Consider the following 9,695-nt stretch of genomic DNA (forward strand, 5'->3'; position numbering starts at 1 on the left):
TTTTAAATATGTAACGGCGGTACATGTATTCCGTTACTCCCCAACACTGCATGTAGATAGGAAGAGAGAGAGAACACGACAGTGATATTTATATACGTTTGGCACAAAAGTTCGCATTCGTCTATCATTAACATGTTTTTTTTTAATTGATTAATGTTACTCAAGTCATAGGCTTTATCCCTTTTTCTTCTCCCTTCTGAACCTGCTTTAGCTCTTAAACCTCATTAATCCTTCCTCTGTCTGTTTTATCCCAGGTCTCTTTTTTAAAAAGGTTTTGGGGTAACAAGCATGTTCAGATAAGTCCCCACTGGGTCGACAGTTTGCCCTTTTGTCTTCTCCAAGGGCACAGATGCTCATTTGCCCCGGGTTTGTTGAAATGAGCACATTGGCATCAAAGGAACAGAAGTAGGAATTCTTTTGTGTTTGCCCCATTTAACCCACTGGCCCTACTCCCCCCTAACCACTGCAAACTTAATCAGCTTGAAGTAGAGAAACACATCTTTGATAAGAGCTTCATTGTTTATCTCAAATCTGAATTGACAGCTGTATGAATATTAGATATGTCTTTGTGGAAACGTGTGTGTGTGAGCACATGTGGATGTGCATGGCATGAAGAAATACTTTAAGAACAACATATTCTGTGTGCGGATGGGCTGGGAATTCATATGCAGCAACAACAACAACAACAAAAACATTACTGAAAATAAAAGATCCAGAATTAATTACTACTTATTGGTTAATGGTATAGTGTGTCATTGTGTGTCATTGTAACTTATTCCAGATATGTTAGGATGCAGTATGGAGGTCCTATGGCCAGAACAGTGGAGGCTGCATGTTCAACAAAGAGTGAGCTTTTACTTTGGAAACAGAACGTAAGAAGCTAGCATTGGAAAAAAGTGGGTTAGCACACAGGCAGACAATCAGGAAAATAGGAGGAATGACAGGAAGTAAAACCAACAGTAAAAACAAGGGAAAACTGAAATTATGAAGCTAACTATGAATTCCTGGATGTGTGCCAGTGGCAGCAAACAAAGTGGATATGTCTGTTTGCTGTGCAGGACGAGATTGCAAAGCCTGTTAAATATAAAATCAAATTTCTCATGCTGGGCCCTGATAGCTACTCTAAAGAGGTCAGTCCTTACATCGGCCCCTCCCAACATTATCAAATCATTGGTGTAGAATCTGGGTATCATTTTAGATCAGGCTTTTAATTTGGACTTTCTAAACTTAGTCACACTGAAAAAAAACTTGCTGTGACAACTAAACTCTGTTATGTCAGCTGGTAACACCTGGTTTACTTAAGTATAGACTTGTTAATTTAAGTTAACATTCAGATCAACCCAAATAATAAGTTACATACAACGCAGAATAAGTGAAAATAACTTGCATGCTTCGACTTAAATAAAAATAGCAAGTTAAGGAAACAGGTTGTAATTTCAAGTTGATACAAACTGTAAGTTGATGTAAACTGTAAATAACAATGTAAGTGTTACAAAACCAGAGCCTACAAAGACAGTTAGAGGCTACTTATTTCATGACTACTAAATAAAAGAAATAATTTGTGCTAATAAGCAATGTTTTTGTGAATGCACGTAAAACAAATGACCACATTTTGAGACTGCACGATCTCTGAATAATGAGGAAGATGAAATTTATTCCACTCACACACATGACTCATTAAGGATATATTACATTTAAAGCACCTAACAAATTTTATCCTGTAAATTTATTCTTGTAACAAACGCCAATAACAGTCTCGAGAGCCTTAGTCCTTTTCAAATCGTAACACAGCATCCAACAACCACAATGTATACAATCATAGAGGCAGACACATGCAGAAATATTTACTGATTTTTATTGATTTGTGATGATGAAGAATAATCTTCATTTCAATTGTGAGGGAAGGAGGATGAAAGATACAGGGTGAATGGGAGCGAGAACGGGGTGAGGTTGGAAGAGATGAAGGAAGAGAAAGGATCATTTAGGAAAAATGGGAAGATGGGGAATGGAAGGAGAAGGAAAGTGAGGAAGGAGTGTCAGTATGTATATGTAGACAAGTATAGTATGTAACAGTTATAATACTAGAGAGCAAAGGTTGTGCTGAGAAACAAAAAGACTTCCAGAGTTGTCATTGTGTTAAACACTGCAAATGCATTGGCTTACTGCTTACAAAACTTACAGCTTTGTGCAGTCTGTCCATGTCAAATTAACATGCTTATCCTAACTAGGGATGGGTACCGGTATCCGGTGCCATGATGGCACCGGTTCTGACATAAACGGTAGTAACCAGACCGAAAAGCAGCGCACATTTCGGTGCTTTATTTCGGTGCTTTTTTTCCTGAGCTGTGATACACTTTCTTCTTCCTTACATTTGTATTGGCGGTTGGCAAACAACTGAAAGGTGCATTAGCGCCACCAACTGGTATGGAATGATACGCTTTAGATTCTAGCCAATCATTTTACGTTCCGAGGATAGTAGGCGGGTCCAGGTACGTACGTTCTTTTAGAGCAAAGCTACAGATTAAAAATGCCCAAGGCGAAGCGGTCAAAAGTCTGGCTGTACTTCTCAGCAAAATATGCAAACTCAGCAGCCTGCAACAAGTGCTTTAAGCTGATACTGTGATACTGTCAAAGGAGGTAACACCTCAAATCTGATGAAACACCTGGCGCCGCATAGCGTTCTTTTTTAAAGCCGAGAAATGCGCCGTATTTGATAGCTTGTTGCGAGACCTCACACCGTGCACATCTACTGCTTGTGGGTTGCCTGTTATCGGACCTGGAGTTAGCAACATCCCCCAAAAACCCGAAGAGGAGAGTCCTGGCCCCTAGCCCTGCCAGTGTAGCAGAAATGATGACGGATGATGATGCAGCAGCAGCTGTTCTTCTCTGCATCAGTAGCTTAATGTTGTTCGTGTGTAATTACGTTGAGTAGGCTAACCACGTTATTACATTAATGCATGTAAGGTGAACTAGCAAACACCATCATAGTTACATGCGGCTGTCTTCTTGTTTGATGGCAGATACTCCCTTCACCCTGGCCAAAAAGGCTAAAATGACCAAAGAAAAAGTGGAAAACAGCTAAACATGAGAGGATTTTGGACAAAGTTTGTGTTTTTTCCATTGTTTAAGCACTGCTTCCAGCCAAGAGTGATACCATATATGCCCTATAGCTGCAGAAAAGGCTAACATTGTTATCTTTTTACAAAAAAACAGCTGAACATGAGACGTTTTTGGACCAATTTTGTGTTTTCCATTCTTTAAGCACCGGTTTGAGCACCGTTTAAGCACCGGCACCGTTTCAAAAGTACCGGTTTGGCACCGGTATCGGATAAAACCTAAACGATACCCATCCCTAATCCTAACAACATCTCCTGCTGGCATTCCCAGTACATGAATGCTCCTGGCAGAACATATCGCAGCAACATCAGATGCAAACTAACAGCTTTTCTTATTTTAAATTAGCGCAATTTACAGTAAGTCTGTGTTGCATCTTAGCAAATCATTTTTAGACCTCTTAAAATTTTGCACTCCAGAAGGTAAACACATACACATGTGCAATAAGGAATACTCCACGCCTTTCAGTCGTATAATTCGTCTTTTTAGTAAATCCTGACAGTTGTTTTTTAATGCCAAAAAGAGGATTTTGCACCGGTGAAGAATGTTTGGTAGTGATTCGGAGTGACACTGATCTGAAAGCAAAGATCAGATGAGTGTCTGTCTATGTTGAGCAGTGTTATAACTGGAAGACCTTGAAAGTGCCACTGGCCTTTCGCTGATACAAATGGAAGATGCCACTCAGGCCGGTAGATTGGCTCAAATTTGCTTTTCTTATTTATTTAGATTATGTTTGTCTATATTTTATTGAGTTATTTTACTCCTACACATTTAATTTTAGTTTTTTTGGAGAAAAAAAGCCTGTTTCGAAATTATCTACACATAATTTTCTGTCGACAGAGTATTAGTATCATTGATATTTGATTGCAGGAGCTGGGATATACCATTGAAGAAGAAGGAGCAGACCAACAGTCACTCTTTGATTTGGCTGTTGCTGAGATTTGAGTGTAAGATAAGTCATAAGTAAGTCAAATGTATTCATATAAGTGCCTTTCTAGATAAGCATCTCAGTGTGCTTCAAACATTAAATTTCAGTACAAGTATTAAAATACAAAAAATAATATCATATATATAATAGAAATAATAGTGTAAAGCAAGCCTATACAAATAAGTATTGAGTTGCTCTTTTCAAGTTTCAATTTGGCTTCATTTCTGCTTAATTTGATCTTTTTGATTTGACCTTTCCATGTAACACTGAAATTACAATAAAATCAGTCTTTCTAATACAATCCTTTGACCCTTGATTAATTTAATTTACACAGTGTATGACTATGATGCATATTCTGCATCTGTTTACAGTGGTTCAACAATAGGGATTTAAACACTTGGTGTACCAAGGGGACGGATTTATTGCATTCATTTAATTAGGACAATATAAGATGTCAATTACTTTCACGGTTCATTGCATTATTAAGCTTAAAAGGATGTAATATTAATAAGTACACACACTGAGGTAATTATTCTATTAAACAAGGGATAGAGCCCTTAATCGCACCAGAAAATTCCCAAGTGCAGCGTCACTGTGTTGAGCTTTTAGATGAATGGTGTCATTTTCAGGACATCAGCTGTATCTGTCAAAACACCCCCCGCCTTCCAGCCACGTAGCCGCGCCAGCCTTCATCCACTGCTGTCTTTCATGATTGTCTCTGACAGCCTGATGGTTGATGTGTAAGTGAGCTTATAGCCTAGCAATAGCTTTAAAGCAGGCTCCCATGCAGCGAGACAACAGCGCTCTACTACAAACCTAGAAGTGTGTGCGAGTCGCAGCAAATGGTCTTTTTTTTTTGTTGCTGATGAATTGATTTTTGCCAGACGTCAGCCTTCAACGCGTGAAGTGCTGAATGGATGATCCGTGTGGTAGGGACGCGGAGCAAATCAATTGCTGGTGACCCGTGTTGTAGTGGTGACCCAGAAGGCAAGGCGCGTGGGAGCATGAGGGGGTTGAGGCAGAGGGAGGGACCCACAGAGGGCACCATCTGCATTATAATATAATTTACATTTATTATTCTCATTCATCTGACAGGAGGAGGTTTCTGAATATCACTTTGTGTTGTACTAAAATTTTAATAAATGATCGAAACAATATGTTATCCGACTGCATTTACAAGGGTAAATGTCTTCTTTAGCAGTTTTATTTTACATCTCTTGCATATAAAAATGAACTTTAAACACTTTGCTTTCTTTACTATGGTTGAAGTGTATGTATTGTTTTCTGCCTTTTCTCCATCAGCTACTCGAGGAATCAAAGACCCACTCCAGTTTGCCTTTTGCTGTAGTTTTTGAACATGAAAGTCTTCTGTATCCTTCATCTTCATAAAGGAATAAGCATGTGTGTTCTTAAAACTGAGGCTGTATCTATATGTATGCAATATGCATCCTACCATCCTCAGCCTAATGCTGCAGGCTGCAATCCAGATAACAAAGACCATCTCAGAAATACAAAACCAGAATCTAATAATCTTTTTAATCCATCTATAAAAACTGTTAAAAAGGTAACAGTATAATATGGCCTGCGACTCAAGTCATAATTCCCCTGTAATTAAATAGAATTTCAACATATTTTATTTGAAATTACAATTTAATTATATTTACCTACCAATAGTTTATGTACATACACTAGAAGGGAGTACCACATCAGTTTTTACAGGAAACAAAGAAAGAATTATACTTTAATACTAATACTTTTAATACTAAGTCATGTTTTAGGCAAGATTTATCCAGTCCATCATTTGGCCAATGCCCCAAAAAGTACAGTGTATTTACAATGTAAAATGGGGAAATATTGTTGGTTTTTCAAGAAAAATTATCAAGAAATTGTGTAGTACTTCAAATTATTTACACACTACTTAAAATTACTTAATTTCTAAATCCCTTCTTATAAATTACCAAGAAATTACACACTTATTACTTACTACTTAAATTTACTTACAAATTTGTGAAGTTGTGAAATTATTTAGAATTACTCATGCAGTATGTAAAATGATTTACACATTACTGTAAATTACTTACATGCCACTTAAAATTCTTTACAGTATAATTATGTCTTTATTTCCTGTAAAAACCTCACATTACCTCCCTATTCTAGTATCTACCATTAAGTTTTTGTAAGTAAATTTAATTGCATTGACATTCCAAATAAAATAGGATATGGTAAAAATTCCATTTATTGTAATTATGCCATTAGTCACATAAAGTGTTTAAAAAAAGAAAAAGAAAAGAAGAAGCTCACAACACACATTAGCTTCCCATCCTTTTATCAGTTTTAATTATACACTTGATACCCTAATTAAAACAAAGTATGAACATAACTTTCAAAACCATGAAATAGTGCTTTTCTCCTGTCAGCCTCTAAACCTTTTCTTTTTGATTTTTTTATGAAGCGAGAGAGGTCGTGTGCCAGCTTTCTGGAATACTGATCAAAAACTTGAATCCCAAGACTTTAATCTTTTATCTATTATATCTTTTACAACATATTTGATGTTGCAGTTCATTTCTTCAGGTGTTGTTTTTGGTGTTACTGCACTGCAGTGGTAGGACAAGGTCACAGATAACAGTTAAGGAATCCAAAATCAAAACCTTTTGTTTTCCCAAACTCCAACTTTTGTGTGTTCCACCCAAACAAGTCTGAGGAAATTAGATTTTAATTGGTCTGATAGTTCACTGGATATGAAGGTTGATTTCAGCAGAACCAAGGTGCCCTTGAGCAAGGTGCTTAGCCTCCTGCTGCTACAGTGCATCTGCTCAGTGGTCAGCAGTACATGACTTTGGCTGTTCTGGATGGATCCCATATAGATGCTGTGAATCTATGAGCGGCTGTAATGAGCAACTCCTGAATCAGTTCATAGGTATACTTTGGAATAAATACATCACACATGCATAGATATGTAAAAGTGTGGCAGAACCAGCTCCTTCTAACCTTTACCCCCTTTTTGCAGCACAGCGTAATGCAGAGACTCAAGGATTTATTTCCTACAATCTGTCTGTTCTTGGTGTGAACATACAGCAAGTTAATCAGAATACCAAAAATAATTTAATAGCAACAAGGAAAACTCCTTTTACTTAAATATATTTTACAATTTGGACTTTTTTGGACCAACTTTTCTCTACTTTTATACAGACAAAGTTAATGTGAATGCCTTAAATTTAAGTTAGCCACTATTTGAGATGATGATAAACTGTTAAAGTGTAACTCAGTCATCAAACAGTGATTTTACCAGGTTATTTTTAGAACCTCTCGGTGAGACAGAGCACCCATTCGGTGTTCCTTTGTTAACTCTGGTCAGTGTAATACTCTTTATGTCATGACTTGGACTCAAACACTCCCTCGCTGTGTCCTTTCTTTCCACTCTGCTGCTCCTGCTGACACAAACCAAGAGAAATCTACACTGCGGGCGCGATTAATGGGGATCAGGTGCTGTTCTCTGTCTCTCCTTTGTCTTCCCCTTTGCCTCATGAGCAGAACTCCGCCCCTGCCTGCCGTCCACAGGGTTACAGTATGAACTCGATGCTTTATCAGCATCAGAATCCCTCTCTTTTTCTAAAAAGGTCGCTAAATGTGAAACAGCTCAGCTCGCAGTTTTTTTAAAAGCATGAATTTGTGCTGCCACAGTCTAACCCTGACAAATGACGAGTAACTTCTATGAATATGCAGGTAATTTAAATGATCTGTACTCCAGCAGATGCTGTTTCAGATTTTCTTTTTGTAATTCATAAGCAATCAAGACCTTACTGTCATGTCTTGGGGGGTTGTTTTATTGGGACAGTTTAGTTCAGGATGGTGTTTTTCCTCTGCTTTTAAAAAAAATGGTTTGGGTTTGTGCAAAGTGACAACTTCTGGGGCAATATTGAGATGCCAGAAACTGCAGTTCCTCCTTGAGGGTGACTCCAAAAGTGAGTCAGTCCTCACAGAGCCCCGTGATAACACAAGTAACTTACCAGAAGACGTATTTATCAACAGGTCAGGAGTGTAAAAGATTGTTTTGATAGGCAGAAGTATATTACAAGTACAAAAGAAAAGATACTCAGGATGCCCCGTAAGCGATCCTCCCCTTGCAGCACCAGAGGCTGCAGAGATGATAGAGCTTTTATAGCCGAGCACACAGCGCCAGGTGTAGCTCACACAGTTAATTAGCCTCTTATCAGCACCTGCAGGACAAAGCACAGCACAACAAACGAAAATGATGACACCTTTTGCTCTCATGGCCCAGGGGCTTTTAAACGAGTATCACGTGGGTGTCGACACAGGCAGTTGGAGCTGCTGGCTTTCTGCTAGTTTAAATAGCTGAACTGTACCTTCAAAAAAGCATGTGTTTTGTTGTTGTTTCTGTTTAACAATAATACAGCTTTCTGAGTAGTTACTTGAACTTCTTGAACAGTCAGTTTAAGAAGTCTATGCTCCACTTTTAGTGAGTAAATGCTAAACGGATTCGTTCTTATATAGCGCTTCTCTGTTCTGAGTACTCAAAGCAATTTTTTGGAGACCTGGAATGTAAATGTGCCTGTCTCCACAACACTGGTGTCAACTTCTGTTTAAATGTGATATAGGCTATACATTTCTCATAGTCTATGCTTGAGGTATATTTTTTTCATTAAAAAAAGTGACACAAGTTAGAGGATAGAAACAAATTACCAATCCTATCCTGCTAGCATCGATCCCATATCAATATCAGCACTGGTATGGATACCATGGATATTTGGATCAATCCACCCACCTCTACTGTGTCTATACAGACTGACAAGTTAAGACTCCTATTTTTTCAAATGTGGTCACTTCTGACTTCAAAAGCCAAAGTGGAGATGACACTAATGCTAAGACTTTAGTCCATCCATCCATTCTCTCCTCATTGGTCGTGTCCAAATTCATGGGCTGCATCCTCCTGAGGCCGCATTTGTAGACCGATTACGTCACAGCAACGCGCCGAAGGCTGTCCAAATTCGTAGACTCCTCCGAATGCAGCCGACAAATGCGTCCTCCTTTTCCCCGAATTTGAAGGATGGGTCGGGTGTGTCCTTTGTGGCCTACAATTTCCCAGAATTCATAGTGCGGCCCAGCCAAACTCCAGTTTCCAATAATGGCGGCCGCTACTAAGTTTTAAAATTACTCTTACTAATCTTTCTGGGTCACAAAATAAACTTTTAACATATTTTCAGGCGAGAAAGTAGCTGTGTAAACATCAAATATCTGCTCGGTTTATCAAGATATCGCATATTTGCAAAAGTGCTTCGACGTTTTCGGAGCATCTGCTACCCACCAGCTCGATAGCAAGCCGGGAGCTCGAGGGTCACTGATGCGGCCGAGAACGGCACAACTCCCGGCACATCATTTTCAGATCACCGCCGAGTTTCGCTACTCAGGTTAAACGTAATATATAAGTCACTTAGACAACCTAAAAATGTTATTGTTGGGCTTTTTTCAGTGTTTTGTTTGTTCGTGAGTAAATCGGTTTGGCTGAGATTAAAGTTATTAGATTAGATAAAATAAAACTTTATTAATCCATCGGGTGGGTTCCTCCGGGATTTTCACACAGCTGAATAAACGCCAAACAGAAAACTGATTAAACAAAGTGTGAGACAGTCGAGAA

Source organism: Neolamprologus multifasciatus, chromosome 19 (assembly GCF_963576455.1).
Source record: "Neolamprologus multifasciatus chromosome 19, fNeoMul1.2, whole genome shotgun sequence".
In the NCBI taxonomy this organism is placed as follows: domain Eukaryota; kingdom Metazoa; phylum Chordata; class Actinopteri; order Cichliformes; family Cichlidae; genus Neolamprologus; species Neolamprologus multifasciatus.